The sequence below is a fragment of the Ranitomeya variabilis genome, chromosome 5 (genome assembly GCF_051348905.1).
Source record: "Ranitomeya variabilis isolate aRanVar5 chromosome 5, aRanVar5.hap1, whole genome shotgun sequence".
Taxonomy (NCBI): domain Eukaryota; kingdom Metazoa; phylum Chordata; class Amphibia; order Anura; family Dendrobatidae; genus Ranitomeya; species Ranitomeya variabilis.
Window position 1 is genome coordinate 632,543,673 of NC_135236.1, and position 15,145 is coordinate 632,558,817.

At 46.6% G+C, this 15,145-nt stretch overlaps 1 protein-coding gene across 3 annotated transcripts in view; it reads right to left on the reverse strand.

Moving 5' to 3' along the window:
* ARAP3 (ArfGAP with RhoGAP domain, ankyrin repeat and PH domain 3) overlaps window positions 1–15,145 on the reverse strand; it is a 239,241-nt gene that overhangs the window by 22,151 nt on the left and 201,945 nt on the right. The gene's annotated exons all lie outside the window — the stretch shown is intronic.

Below are 15,145 nucleotides of genomic sequence, written 5' to 3' on the forward strand. Positions count from 1 at the left end.
CTAATAACCTTGGTCGCTCTTCTCTGCACCCGCTCCAGTTCAGCTATGTCTTTCTTATACACCGGAGACCGGAACTGTGCACAGTATTCTAAGTGTGGTCGAACTAGTGACTTGTATAGAGGTAAAATTATGTTCTCCTCATGAGCATCTATGCCTCTTTTAATACATCCCATTATTTTATTTGCCTTTGTAGCAGCTGCCTGACACTGGCCACTGAATATGAGTTTGTCATCCACCCATACACCCAGGTCTTTTTCATTGATGGTTTTGCCCAGAGTTTTAGAATTAAGCACATAGTTATACATCTTATTACTTCTACCCAAGTGCATGACCTTACATTTATCCCCATTAAAGCTCATTTGCCATTTATCAGCCCAAGCTTCTAGTTTACATAAATCATCCTGTAATATAAAATTGTCCTCCCCTGTATTGATTACCCTGCAGAGTTTAGTGTCATCTGCAAATATTGAAATTCTACTCTGAATGCCCCCTACAAGGTAATTAATAAATATGTTAAAAAGAAGAGGGCCCAATACTGACCCCTGTGGTACCCCACTGCTAACCGTGACCCAGTCCGAGTGTGCTCCATTAATAACCACCCTTTGTTTCCTATCCCTGAGCCAGCTCTCAACCCACTTACACATATTTTCCCCTATCCCCATTACTCTCATTTTATGTAACAACCTTTTGTGTGGCACCGTATCAAAAGCTTTGGAAAAGTCCATATATACTACGTCCACTGGGTTCCCTTGGTCCAGTCCGGAACTTACCTCTTCATAGAAGCTGATCAAATTAGTCTGACATGAACGGTCCCTAGTAAACCCGTGCTGATACTGGGTCATGAGGTTATTCCTCTTCAGATACTCCAGCATAGCATCCCTTAGAATGCCCTCCAGGATTTTACCCACAGTAGAGGTTAAGCTTACTGGCCTATAATTACCGAGTTCAGTTTTTGCCCCTTTTTTGAATATTGGCACCACATTTGCTATACGCCAGTCCTGTGGTACAGACCCTGTTATTATGGAGTCTTTAAAGATTAAAAATAATGGTCTATCAATGACTGTACTTAGTTCCTGCAGTACTCGGGGGTGTATCCCATCCGGGCCCGGAGATTTGTCAATTTTAGTTATTTTTAGCCGCCGCTGTACTTCCTGCTGGGTTAAGCAGGTGACATTTAATGGGGAATTTTTATCACTAGTCATATTGGCTGCCATGGGATTTTCTTTTGTAAATACTGATGAAAAAAAGTCATTTAGCATATTGGCTTTTTCCTCATCCTCATCCACCATTTCACCCAGACTATTTTTAAGGGGGCCAACACTGTCATTTTTTAGTTTCTTACTATTTATATAGTTAAAGAATATTTTGGGATTATTTTTACTCTCTCTGGCAATGAGTCTCTCTGTCTCAATCTTTGCTGCCTTGATTTGCTTTTTACAGAATTTATTTAATTTTCTGTATTTATTTAATGCCTCCTCACTACCTACTTCCTTTAATTCTCTAAATGCTTTCTTTTTGTCCCTTATTGCGCCCCTTACAGCTCTATTTAGCCATATTGGTTTCCTCCTATTTCTAGTATGTTTATTCCCATACGGTATATACTGTGCACAGGTCCTATCCAGGATGCTAATAAATGTCTCCCATTTTCTTTGTGTATTTTTGTGTCTCAGGATATCGTCCCAGTTAATTGCACCAAGATCCTCTCTCATCCGTTGGAAATTTGCCCTCCTGAAGTTTAGTGTCCTTGTCACCCCCCTACTACCCATCTTATTAAAGGAGACATGAAAACTTATTATTTTGTGATCACTATTCCCCAAGTGACCCCCAACCCTTATATTTGCTATGCGGTCTGGCCTGTTGGGTAATATTAGGTCTAGCAGTGCCCCCCTCCTTGTTGGGTCCTGAACCAGTTGTGAAAGGTAATTGTCTCTCATAGTTGTCAAAAATCGATTACCTTTGCTGGAACTGCAGGTTTCTGTTCCCCAATCTATTTCAGGGTAGTTGAAGTCCCCCATAATAATGACTTCTCCTTGAGTCGCAGCTTCATCTATTTGCTTTACGAGGATATTCTCCATTGCTTCCATTAGTTTTGGAGATTTATAACAAACCCCTATCAGTAATTTATTATTTTTTCCCCCTCCCCTTATCTCCACCCACAGGGACTCTACATTTTCATTAAATTCACCTATATTATCACGCAGGATGGGTTTTAAGGAAGATTTTACATATAGACACACCCCTCCCCCTCGCTTATCTGTACGGTCATTTCTGAACAGGCTATAGCCCTGCAAGTTAACAGCCCAGTCATGGCTCTCATCCAGCCACGTCTCAGATATCCCCACCATGTCATAATTATGCTCCAACAACATTAGTTCTAATTCGTCCATTTTGTTGGCGAGGCTTCTGGCATTAGTATACATGCACTTGATGTTACTCTCTGTACCTCTATTCTTTCTTAAATTATTAACTGTTCTAACCCCACCCCCCATGCCACCGCCACCCCCAACTTCCTTATTTGTGCCCAGGTCTCTATCTGCACTATCTTCCCCTCCTATAAAATGAATACCCTCCCCCCCAATCCCTAGTTTAAACACTCCTCCAACCTTCTAACCATTTTCTCCCCCTGCACAGCTGCACCTTCCCCATTGAGGTGCAGCCCGATGTGTATAAAAGTTTTTTTTTTAGCGATTATATATATACAGTGGGGCAAAAAAGTATTTAGTCAGTCAGCAATAGTGCAAGTTCCACCACTTAAAAAGATGAGAGGCGTCTGTAATTTACATCATAGGTAGACCTCAACTATGGGAGACAAACTGAGAAAAAAAAATCCAGAAAATCACATTGTCTGTTTTTTTATCATTTTATTTGCATTTTATGGTGGGAAATAAGTATTTGGTCAGAAACAAACAATCAAGATTTCTGGCTCTCACAGACCTGTAACTTCTTCTTTAAGAGTCTCCTCTTTCCTCCACTCATTACCTGTAGTAATGGCACCTGTTTAAACTTGTTATCAGTATAAAAAGACACCTGTGCACACCCTCAAACAGTCTGACTCCAAAATCCACTATGGTGAAGACTAGTGTTGAGCATTCCGATACTGCAAGTATCGGGTATCGGCCGATACTTGCTGTATCGGAATTCCGATACCGAGATCCGATATTTTTGTGATATCGGGTATCGGTATCGAAACAACATTAATGTAAAAATGTGTAAAAGAGAGAATTAAAATAAAAAATATCGCTATACTCACCCTCCGACGCAGCCTGGACCTCAGCGAGGGAACCGGCAGCGTTGTTTGTTTAAAATTCGCGCTTTTACTTGGTTACGTGAAGTCCCGGCTTGTGATTGGTCAGGGCGGCCATGTTGCCGGGACGCGGACCAATCACAGCAAGCCGTGACGAAATTACGTCACGGCTTGCTGTGATTGGTCCGCGTCCCGGCAACATGGCCGCCATTAACCAATCATAAGCCGGGACGTCACGGGAGGCTGGACACGCGCCCATTTTAAAAAGCGTGCGTGTCCAGCCTCCCGTGACGTCACGGCTTGTGATTGGTTAATGGCGGCCATGTTGCCGGGACGCGGACCAATCACAGCAAGCCGTGACGTAATTTTGTCACGGCTTGCTGTGATTGGTCCGCGTCCCGGCAACATGGCCGCCCTGACCAATCACAAGCCGGGACTTCACGTAACCAAGTAAAAGCGCGAATTTTAAACAAACAACGCTGCCGGTTCCCTCGCTGAGGTCCAGGCTGCGTCAGAGGGTGAGTATAGCGATATTTTTTATTTTAATTCTCTCTTTTACACATTTTTATGGATCCCAGGGCCTGAAGGAGAGTTTCCTCTCCTTCAGACCCTGGGAACCATCAGGAATACCGTCTGATACTTGAGTCCCATTGACTTGTATTGGTATCGGGTATCGGTATCGGATTGGATCCGATACTTTGCCGGTATCGGCCGATACTTTCCGATACCGATACTTTCAAGTATCGGACGGTATCGCTCAACACTAGTGAAGACCAAAGAGCTGTCAAAGGACACCAGAAACAAAATTGTAGCCCTGCACCAGGCTGGGAAGACTGAATCTGCAATAGCCAACCAGCTTGGAATGAAGAAATCAACAGTGGGAGCAATAATTAGAAAATGGAAGACATACAAGACCACTGATAATCTCCCTCGATCTGGGGCTCCACGCAAAATCCCACCCCGTGGGGTCAGAATGATCACAAGAACGGTGAGCACAAATCCCAGAACCACGCGGGGGGACCTAGTGAATGAACTGCAGAGAGCTGGGACCAATGTAACAAGGCCTACCATAAGTAACACACTATGCCACCATGGACTCAGATCCTGCAGTGCCAGACGTGTCCCACTGCTTAAACCAGTACATGTCCGGGCCCGTCTGAAGCTTGCTAGAGAGCATTTGGATGATCCAGAGGAGTTTTGGGAGAATGTCCTATGGTCTGATGAAACCAAACTGGAACTGTTTGGTAGAAACACAACTTGTCGTGTTTGGAAGAAAAAGAATACTGAGTTGCATCCATCAAACACCATACCTACTGTAAAGCATGGTGGTGGAAACATCATGCTTTGGGGCTGTTTCTCTGCAAAGGGGCCAGGACGACTGATCCGGGTACATGAAAGAATGAATGGGGCCATGTATCATGAGATTTTGAGTGCAAACCTCCTTCCATCAGCAAGGGCATTGAAGATGAAACGTGGCTGGGTCTTTCAACATGACAATGATCCAAAGCACACCGCCAGGGCAACAAAGGAGTGGCTTCGTAAGAAGCATTTCAAGGTCCTGGAGTGGCCTAGCCAGTCTCCAGATCTCAACCCTATAGAAAACCTTTGGAGGGAGTTGAAAGTCCATGTTGCCAAGCGAAAAGCCAAAAACATCACTGCTCTAGAGGAGATCTGCATGGAGGAATGGGCCAACATACCAACAACAGTGTGTGGCAACCTTGTGAAGACTTACAGAAAACGTTTGACCTCTGTCATTGCCAACAAAGGAAATATTACAAAGTATTGAGATGAAATTTTGTTTCTGACCAAATACTTATTTTCCACCATAAAATGCAAATAAAATGATAAAAAAACAGACAATGTGATTTTCTGGATTTTTTTTTCCTCAGTTTGTCTCCCATAGTTGAGGTCTACCTATGATGTAAATTACAGACGCCGCTCATCTTTTTAAGTGGTGGAACTTGCACTATTGCTGACTGACTAAATACTTTTTTGCCCCACTGTATATATATATATATATATATATATATATATATATATGTTTATATATATGCTCCTCATCCTGATATATACAGTATGTTCCCCATTGTGGCATATATGTCCTCCTGGTATATGTGACCTCCATCCTTTCTAATGGAGTAAAAGCGGGTGATTTGAACATGTGTGTTTTTTTTATTTTTTATTTTTTTCAACTTTTTACCGTATTTAATAGTCCCCTTAGGCTATGCGCCCACAATCCGGAAGTAGCAGCGTTTTGGATGCAGAGTATGTTCGCTGTGTCCAAAACGCTGCGTTCAATTGAACGCTGGTAAATCAGAATGTGTTCACAGAATCGTGCAGATTTACCACCTTCAATACATTCTTTTGATGAAATTTCTGTTGCGCAGACTCGCGTATCCACAAGAGAAATTGACATGCTGCAGTCTGGAAAGACGTGCCGCATGTCAGTGTCCGCGGGTGTTTCGCAGGTGACTATGAACCCACAATGGACATGGGATTTCTAGAAATCCCATCCACTATGCTGTAACATTTGGCCTCTGCAGCTCCTGATTATTGGCACATACCCTAAGGAGACTTGAAGCTGGGATCGTCCGATCGCCTGTGCTATACATAGCTGTGCTTCAGCAACAAACACCAGCCTTAGGCCAGCATTCACAAGAGGATCATGGTGACAGGCACGGGGGTCTTCAGCAGAACCTCAGATCTCATGTCGTGATCGGTGCCCCGCTATCACGTGACTGAGGCGTCGATGGGCGGGATCAATGACTCGCTTCTTGTCTGCGCATGTTAAATGATTGACAGCTGTATTTAACTGGTTAACAGCTGCGGGTGGATCTCGGATCCACCTGCGGCTGTTAGAGGCACTTGATGGCTAATTAAAATCAGTGCAGGTTAATAGCCGATGATGTAAATATACGTCATCGGATGTGAAGGGGTTAAATTGAATATGTCACCAGGTCTGTGTTACCCCCTCTGAAAGCAGCATGATGAAGGGGCAGAGACCCTGATTCCAGAAATGTGTCACTTACTGGGCTGCTTGCTATGATTTTGATACAATCATTGTTTTATTTTCGACAGATCTAGTAGTTCTCTGTATAACCCCACCCACACCACTAATTATACACAAATAGCTATCAATCAGTGCTGGGGCCAGGGTAATACACAGCTCATGAATATGAGGGACTGCATGGCAGCAGGTTTACTAGTCCTCTAGTGATATTCTTCTGCTGATAAAACAGTGATTTTAACAAACTACACTAAGCAGCCCAGTAAGTGACTCATCACTGGAATCAGGTTATTTGCTCTCAGATTAGGTGAAAAAAATCTAATGACAGATTCCCTTTAGGAATCTCCCAAATATGGATACACATAAAGTTTTAGATTAATCCCTTTAATGCTCTTACAGAAAGGATTAGGTGTGTCAGGCAACAGGCAGCATGATATTGTGTATTAGTAATAATATGGAGTATGCTGTAACCTGTGCAATGGTATGGAAGGCTCACGATGACCCCATAATGACTCCCTTTTACAAATAAAGGAAATATATATATCTTGGTACCGTGTTAGCCAGTAGATAGAAAAATATTTAGAATTGAGAGTCCTCAGTGGTTGATACCTTTTAATGGCTAACTGAAAAGATGGTAGCAAATTGCAAGCTTTCGAGACTACTCAGGTCCCTTCATCAGGGATAGACTAATACAAATTCTGAAGAATCACATATTTATGCACAATACAGCCCAGAAATAATTCCATAGATAAGACAGGTGATGTGAAGCAGAACTACCATTATGTGAGAGTGATAAACAGTTTTGTCCATAAATATTGGAACAGTTCATAGATAAAATGTTTTGCCACAGGCAGGACCGGACTGGGACTAAAATTCAGCCCTGGCATTTGAAGTCACACAGGCCCACTTGTCGCATGGTGACTGTATAATATCTTTGTACACTTGTAGGCTACAAGAAGTGAGGGGAGTGTAACACAACTATATAACATATAATTACAGCTGTATCCAACATTACAGCTCAGCCCCCATAGACTATAATACAGCTCAGCCCCCATAGAATGTAATGCAGCACAGCCCCCATAGACTATAATACAGCACAGTCCCCATAGAATGTAATGCAGCCCAGCCCCCATAGAATGTAATACAGCACAGCCCCCATAGAATGTAATGCAGCACAGCCCCCATAGAATGTAATACAGCACAGCCCCCATAGAATGTAATACAGCACAGCCCCATAGAATTTAATGCAGCACAGCCCCCATAGAATGCAATGCAGCACAGCCCCATAGAATATAATGCAGCACAACCCCATAGAATATAATGCAGCACAGCTCCCATAGAATGGAATGCAGCCAGCCCCATAGAATATAATGCAGCACAGGCCCATAGAATGGAATGCAGCCAGCCCCATAGAATGTAATGCAGCACAGGCCCATGGAATGCAGCCAGCCCCATAGAATATAATGCAGCACAGGCCCATGGAATGGAATGCAGCCAGCCCCATAGAATATAATGCAGCACAGCCCCATAGAATTTAATGCAGCACAGCCCCCATAGAATATAATGCAGCACAGCCCCATAGAATATAATGCAGCACAGCTCCCATAGAATGGAATGCAGCCAGCCCCCTAGAATATAATGCAGCACATGCCCATGGAATGGAATGCAGCCAGCCCCATAGAATATAATGCAACCAGCCCCATAGAATGTAATGCAGGCAGCTACCATACAATATAATGCAGCACAGCCCCATAGAATGTAATGCAGCACAGCCCCATAGAATGCAATGCAGCACAGCCCCATAGAATGCAATGCAGCACAGCCCCATAGAATATAATGCAGCACAGCTCCAATAGAATGGAATGCAGCCAACCCCATAGAATATAATGCAGCACAGGCCCATAGAATGGAATGCAGCCAGCCCCATAGAATATAATGCAGCACAGGCCCATGGAATGCAGCCAGCCCCATAGAATATAATGCAGCACAGGCCCATGGAATGGAATGCAGCCAGCCCCATAGAATATAATGCAGCACATGCCCATGGAATGGAATGCAGCCAGCCCCATAGAATATAATGCAGCCAGCCCCATAGAATGTAATGCAGGCAGCCACCATACAATATAATGCAGCACAGCCCCCATAGAATGTAATGCAGGCAGCCCCCACAGAATGTACTGCAGGCAGGCAGCCCCCATAGAATGTACTGCAGGCAGGCAGCCCCCATAGAATGGAATGCAGGCAGGCAGCCCCCATAGAATGGAATGCAGGCAGGCAGCCCCCATAGAATGGAATGCAGGCAGGCAGCCCCCATAGAATGGAATGCAGGCAGGCAGCCCCCATAGAATGTACTGCAGGCAGGCAGCCCCCATAGAATGGAATGCAGGCAGGCAGCCCCCATAGAATGTACTGCAGGCAGGCAGCCCCCATAGAATGTACTGCAGGCAGGCAGCCCCCCATAGAATGGAATGCAGGCAGGCAGCCCCCATAGAATGGAATGCAGGCAGGCAGCCCCCATAGAATGGAATGCAGGCAGGCAGCCCCCATAGAATGGAATGCAGGCAGGCAGACCCCATAGAATGGAATGCAGGCAGGCAGCCCCCATAGAATGGAATGCAGGCAGGCAGCCCCCATAGAATGGAATGCAGGCAGGCAGCCCCCATAGAATGGAATGCAGGCAGGCAGCCCCCATAGAATGGAATGCAGGCAGGCAGTCCCCCCCCCCCCCCCAATAGCTCCACAATCCACTCATCACTCTTTGTTAAAAAAAACCAAAACACTCTACTCACCTCTCTCCTCGTGCCCCGCGCTGCTCTCCTCTGGCTCCGGTCTCAGCAGCTGCAGTCTGCCCGGCCACACTGCAGGTGCGCGATGATATGACGTCATCGCGCACCCGCAGTGTCAGCGGCAGGCAGAGCGGGGAATGATGGGAGAGGGGGCGTCAGCAGACGCACTCTCCTCCATCATTGCATTCAACTGTACCGGCGTCTATGACGCCGGTATAGTTGAATGCGGGGCCGGGAGTGTGCCGCGACAGTGGGGGGAAGAGTGCCGACAGCGGCACACTCAAGCGGCCCACTACTGCCATCGGCCCTTCTGGCATTTGCCAGAACTGCCCTATGGCCAGTCCGGCCCTGGCCACAGGTAGATCTATTCTTTTTTCTCTTATTGTATGGCGATGAGAAAAACTGAGAACAAGGATGAACTCTCATTGCCACACAATAAGAGAAAAAAGAATAGATCTACCTGTGGCAAAACATTTTTGTTTCCCTGATCACAGCACCATGGACATGAGATTACTTGTATTAAAGGGTAATTTCAAATCTCAGAGAGACAGAAGAGTCTGGGAATATAAACTGATGACTAGGGTTGAGCGAAACGGATCGTTCATTTTCATAAGTCGCCGACTTTTGGCTAAGTCGGCGTCTCATGAAACCCGATCCGATCCCTGTGCGGGGTCGGCCATGCGGTACGCGACTTCCGCGCCAAAGTCGCATTTCAATGACGCTAAAAGCGCCATTTCTCAGCCAATGAAGGTGGACGCAGAGTGTGGGCAGCGTGATGACATAGATCTCAGTCCCCACCATCTTAGAGAAGGGCATTGCAGTGATTGGCTTGCTTTCTGACGCGTCACAGGGGCTATAAAGGGGCGTTCCCGCCGACCGCCATCTTAGTGCTGCTGATCTGAGCGTAAGGAGAGGTTGCTGCCGCTTCGTCAGAAGCAGGGATAGTGTTAGGCAGGGTACATAAAGCCACAAACCGCTTGTGCTGTAGCGATTTCCACTGTCCATCACCACCTTTTGTTTGCAGGGACAGTGGAAGCTACCTTTTTTTTTCCTCAGCGCTGTCGCTCATTGGGCTGCCCTAGAAGGCTCACTGACCCTGATAGCTGTGTTGCTGTGCCTGTGTGTGTACGCCGCTGTGCAAACCAACTGTTTTTTTCAAAGCACAAATCCTGTTGTTCCTTCCTGCACAGCTATCTTGTGTGTTTGTCCACACTTTTGTGTGCAGCAGTCCTTTTTATAGCTGCCTGCCATACTTTTCTGAGATTACTGCAGGGAGATAAAGATTGGCAAGTCTGCCTCTGTGCCATTGCTGTGTGTGGCATCTGTCTCTAATTGTGTGCCACCGAAAACCACTGTGTAATACTGAGTCTTTTTTTTTTTTCTAAATTCTCCCTGTAAAAAAAAAAAAATATTTAGTGGGAGATAAAGATTGGCAAGTCTGCCTCTGTGCCATTACTGTGTAATACTGGGCCTTTTTTTTTGGGGGGGGGGGGGGTAAATTCTCCCTGTAAAAAAAAAAAAATTAGTAGTGGGAGATAAAGATTGGCAAGTCTGCTTGAGTGCCGGTCCTGTGTGTGCCATCTGTCTCAAATTATTGGGGCACATAAAACCTAGTGTGTAACATTGGGCCTGATTTTCCTTTCAGTGTCAGGCACCTATAAAGGTATATATAAATCCAACAGAAGTTTGAGTTCACCTTATAAGTTGTTTTACAGTAACAAATATAAATTTACATTGGTTACGTTTTGCAAACAATGATGAAGTCTAGTGGAAGAGGTCGTGGCCGTGGGCGGTCATTGTCAGCTGGTAATGATGGTAGTGGTGGTGGAGCATCAGGTGGTCGTGATAAAAGCAGTACAGCACCTAAGTCTCGAGTTGTTGAGCCAAAAACGTCGTCTGCCTACACAAGGCCTCGAACGCTACCTTTTCTGGGAGTAGGAAAACCACTTTTGAAGCCGGAGCAGGAGAAACAAGTATTGGCTTTCATTGCTGACTCTGCCTCTAGCTCTTTCGCCTCCTCCTCGGAAAGTGCCAAATGTCAGAGCAGTGCATCGTCAGTGGATGCTCCCGGTCAGGAACAAGTCGATTCCTTGTGTCCTTCACCCAGAACAACAGTGAAGGATGCGTCAGTCGACACAACAGGTTACTCCATGGAGCTCTTTACACATACCGTTCCTGGGTTAGACAGTGAAACAGTTAACAGGCCATGCCCATTAGAAGTTGAATCGGACATGGAGTGCACAGATGCACAGCCACAGCCAGATTACTATGCTGTTCCTTTGACTAAGGCCAGAATATTGCCCTCGCAGTGTACTGAGGCAGAATCAAACCCAGCGGAGACTATGGTGCCCCGTCACGAACGCTATACCACCGGCTTACACGGTGACACAGACGAAGTTGCACACGACACAGAAGAGGAGGTCATAGATAACCCAGTTGTTGACCCCGATTGGCAGCCATTGGGGGAACAGGGTGCAGGCGGCAGTAGTTCTGAAGCGGAGGAGGAGGAGCCACAGCAGGCATCAACATCACAACAGGTTCCATCTGCCGGGCCCGTATCTGGCCAAAAACGTGTGGCAAAACCAAAACCAGTTGGAGGACAGCGTGGCCATCCGGCTAAAGAAGCTCAGTCTGCAATGCCTGAAAAGGTATCCGATAGTAGAAAGAGGGCAGTCTGGCATTTTTTTAAACAACATCCAAATGATCAGCGCAAAGTCATCTGTCAAAAATGTTCAACTACCTTAAGCAGAGGTCAGAATCTTAAAAGTCTAAATACAAGTTCCATGCATAGATATTTATCCACCATGCATTTGCAAGCCTGGACTAACTACCAAACGTCCCTAAAGGTTGCAGCACCCTCGGCCAATGAAGCTAGTCAGCAACGCTACATCCCTTCCCTCACTGTAAACCCACCATTTCCCGCACCACCTGCAGTATCTGTGCAGCTTTTGTCGCCAGGCCAAAGCAGTCAGGGAATCACCAGGTTTCCAGTAGGAAACACTGCATGTAGGGCACCGGCAAGAATACCATCTCCAAACCTCTCTCACTCACCCATGTCCACCGGCACCACCGCTAGTTCCACGATCTCCAGCTCTCCAGTCCAGCTCACCCTACATGAGACTCTTGTTAGGAAAAGGAAGTACTCATCCTCGCATCCGCGTACACAGGGTTTGAACGCCCACATTGCTAGACTAATCTCATTAGAGATGATGCCCTACCGGTTAGTTGAAAGCGAAGCTTTCAAAGCGCTGATGGACTACGCTGTACCACGCTACGAGCTACCCAGTCGACACTTCTTTTCTAGAAAAGCCATCCCAGCCCTCCAACAGCATGTTAAAGACCACATCGTCCATGCACTCAGGCAGTCTGTGACTACAAAGGTGCACCTGACAACAGATGCATGGACCAGTAGGCATGGCCAGGGACGTTACGTGTCCATCACGGCACACTGGGTGAATGTGGTGGATGCAGGGTCCACAGGGGACAGCAATATTGGGACAGTTCTGCCTAGCCCACGGTCAAGGAAAGAGTTGGCTGTAGGCGTTCGCCCCCCCTCCTCCTCTTCCTCCTGCAGAAGCGAGAGCTCGTCCACAGACCGCAGTCGCACATCCACTCCATCCGCAGCTGCCACTGTTGCACACCAGGTGTGCCATTATGGGACAGCTAGTGGCAAGCGTCAGCAGGCTGCATTGGCAATGAAGTGTTTGGGCGACAACAGACACACCGCGGAAGTTCTGTCCGAGTTCTTGCAGACAGAAACTCAGTCATGGCTGGGCACTGTACATCTTGAGGCATGCAAGGTTGTGAGTGATAACGGAAGGAATTTAATGGCTGCCATAGCCCTTTCCCAAATGAAACACATTCCTTGCCTGGCTCACACCTTAAACCTGGTGGTGCAGTGCTTCCTGAAAACTTATCCGGGGTTACCCGACCTGCTCCTCAAAGTGCGCAGACTTTGCTCCCATATCCGCCGTTCGCCCGTACACTCCAGCCGTATGCAGAGCTATCAGCGGTCTTTGAACCTTCCTCAGCATCGCCTAATCATCGACGTTGCAACAAGGTGGAACTCCACACTGCACATGCTTCAGAGACTGTGCGAACAGAGGCGGGCTGTTATGCTTTTGTTGGAGGATACACATACACGGGCAGGCAGTTGGATGGCAGACATGGAGTTGTCAGGTGTGCAGTGGTCGAAGCTACAAGACCTGTGTCAAGTCCTTCAGTGTTTTGAGGAATGCACACGGCTGGTTAGTGCAGACAACGCCATAATAAGCATGAGCATCCCCCTAATGCGTCTGCTGATGCAAAGTTTGACGCACATAAAGGAGCAGGCGTCTGCAGCCGAGGAAGAGGAAAGCCTTGATGACAGTCAGCCATTGTCTGGTCAGGGCCGTGTAGAGGACGCGGTAGCGGGTGAAGAGGAGGAGGAGGACGAAGAGGATGATGGGGATGAGTACTTTTTTAATGAGGAAGCTTCTCCTGGGCCAACAGAAATTAGTGGCGTTGCAAGGCTGGGTTCTGTTTTTTTAAGGGAGACAAGTGACGTAGATTTGCCTGTAACTGCCCCTCAAACTAGCACAACCGCAGATTTGACAACTGGAACTTTGGCCCACATGGCGGATTATGCCTTACGTATCCTCAAAAGGGACCCACGCATTCTTAAAATGATGAGCGATGATGATTACTGGTTGGCCTGCATCCTTGACCCTTGAAGGCAAATTGCAAAATATTATGCCACATGAGAACCTCGAACAAATATTAGCAACCAAACAAGCTACTCTTGTAGACCGTTTGATTCAGGCATTCCCAGCACACAGCGCCGGTGATGGTTCTCACACAAGCTGCAGGGGGTTACAGGGCAGAGGTGTTAGAGGTGCACAGATCAGAAGTGGCGTTGGACAGAGGGGTTTTCTGACCAGGTTGTGGAGTGATTTCGCAATGACCGCAGACAGGACAGGTACTGCAGCATCTATTCAAAGTGACAGGAGACAACATTTGTCCAGTATGGTTACTAACTATTTTTCATCCCTTATCGATGTTCTCCCTCAACCGTCATTCCCATTTGATTACTGGGCATCCAAATTAGACACCTGGCCTGAATTGGCTGAATATGCATTGCAGGAGCTTGCTTGCCCAGCAGCTAGTGTGCTATCAGAAAGAGTATTCAGTGCTGCTGGTTCAATATTAACCGAAAAAAGGACTCGTCTGGCTACCCAAAATGTGGATGATCTCACCTTCATTAAAATGAACCACTCCTGGATTTCAAATTATTTTGCCCCACCTTTCCCGGCTGACACCTAGCTTTCCTATAAAAAGGTCTTGCTTGTGGACTGGTCTGAGTGTTCCAATCTCTTAATTTGCAGCAGCTGTTTGTCCAGCATACGACATGTTTACAGCTCCCTCAATGGGAAAACTCCCCCCACGGGGCCGTGGTCTCGCCACTTGGCGCAAGCACCCGTTAGAGTGCTGATTGTCTGAAGAGGTGGGTGTGCCCGCTTTTGGTCGATGGCACTGCCACTGGGTCCCTCATAGTACAAAAAAGTGTCTCTGGCGGTGGTGGCGTGCACCCAACGTCAGACACACCGTTGTAACATGAGGGGCCCTGGGACGGTACCGCCGGCCACAAGAGAGTTCCCCCCCTTCCCCCAGCTCAAACTGTGCTCTACCACGTGCAAAATTATCTCTCATAGCTCCACCAATGTTTAGTCTATGCGCTGACATCATTCAATGCCTGGCACTGAGTGACAATACCAATTTGTTGACATCTATGATGCTAGTTAAAGTAGTCTGGGTCAGTGTCCTATATTGACTTAAAGTAGTCTGGGTCAGTGTCCTATATTGACACCAGTAAATACTTACTGCCAAATTACTTTGTCAGAAACTCAGCAGATGAGCCCACCCCTGTACCTAAGTATGCCACCAATTTTTTTTTTTTTTGCGAGACATTAACATCTATTTATTTTTTGTGAGTACTAACTGTGTCAGACACTCCTTGCAATCCTCCTCCACTGACCACAATGCTGCCTGTGTATCCATGTAACCGATTTAAAAATGCCTTGAGCCTATTTTTTGTTATTTTAGGCCTTCGATAGCCTGTCTGCGGTCCCT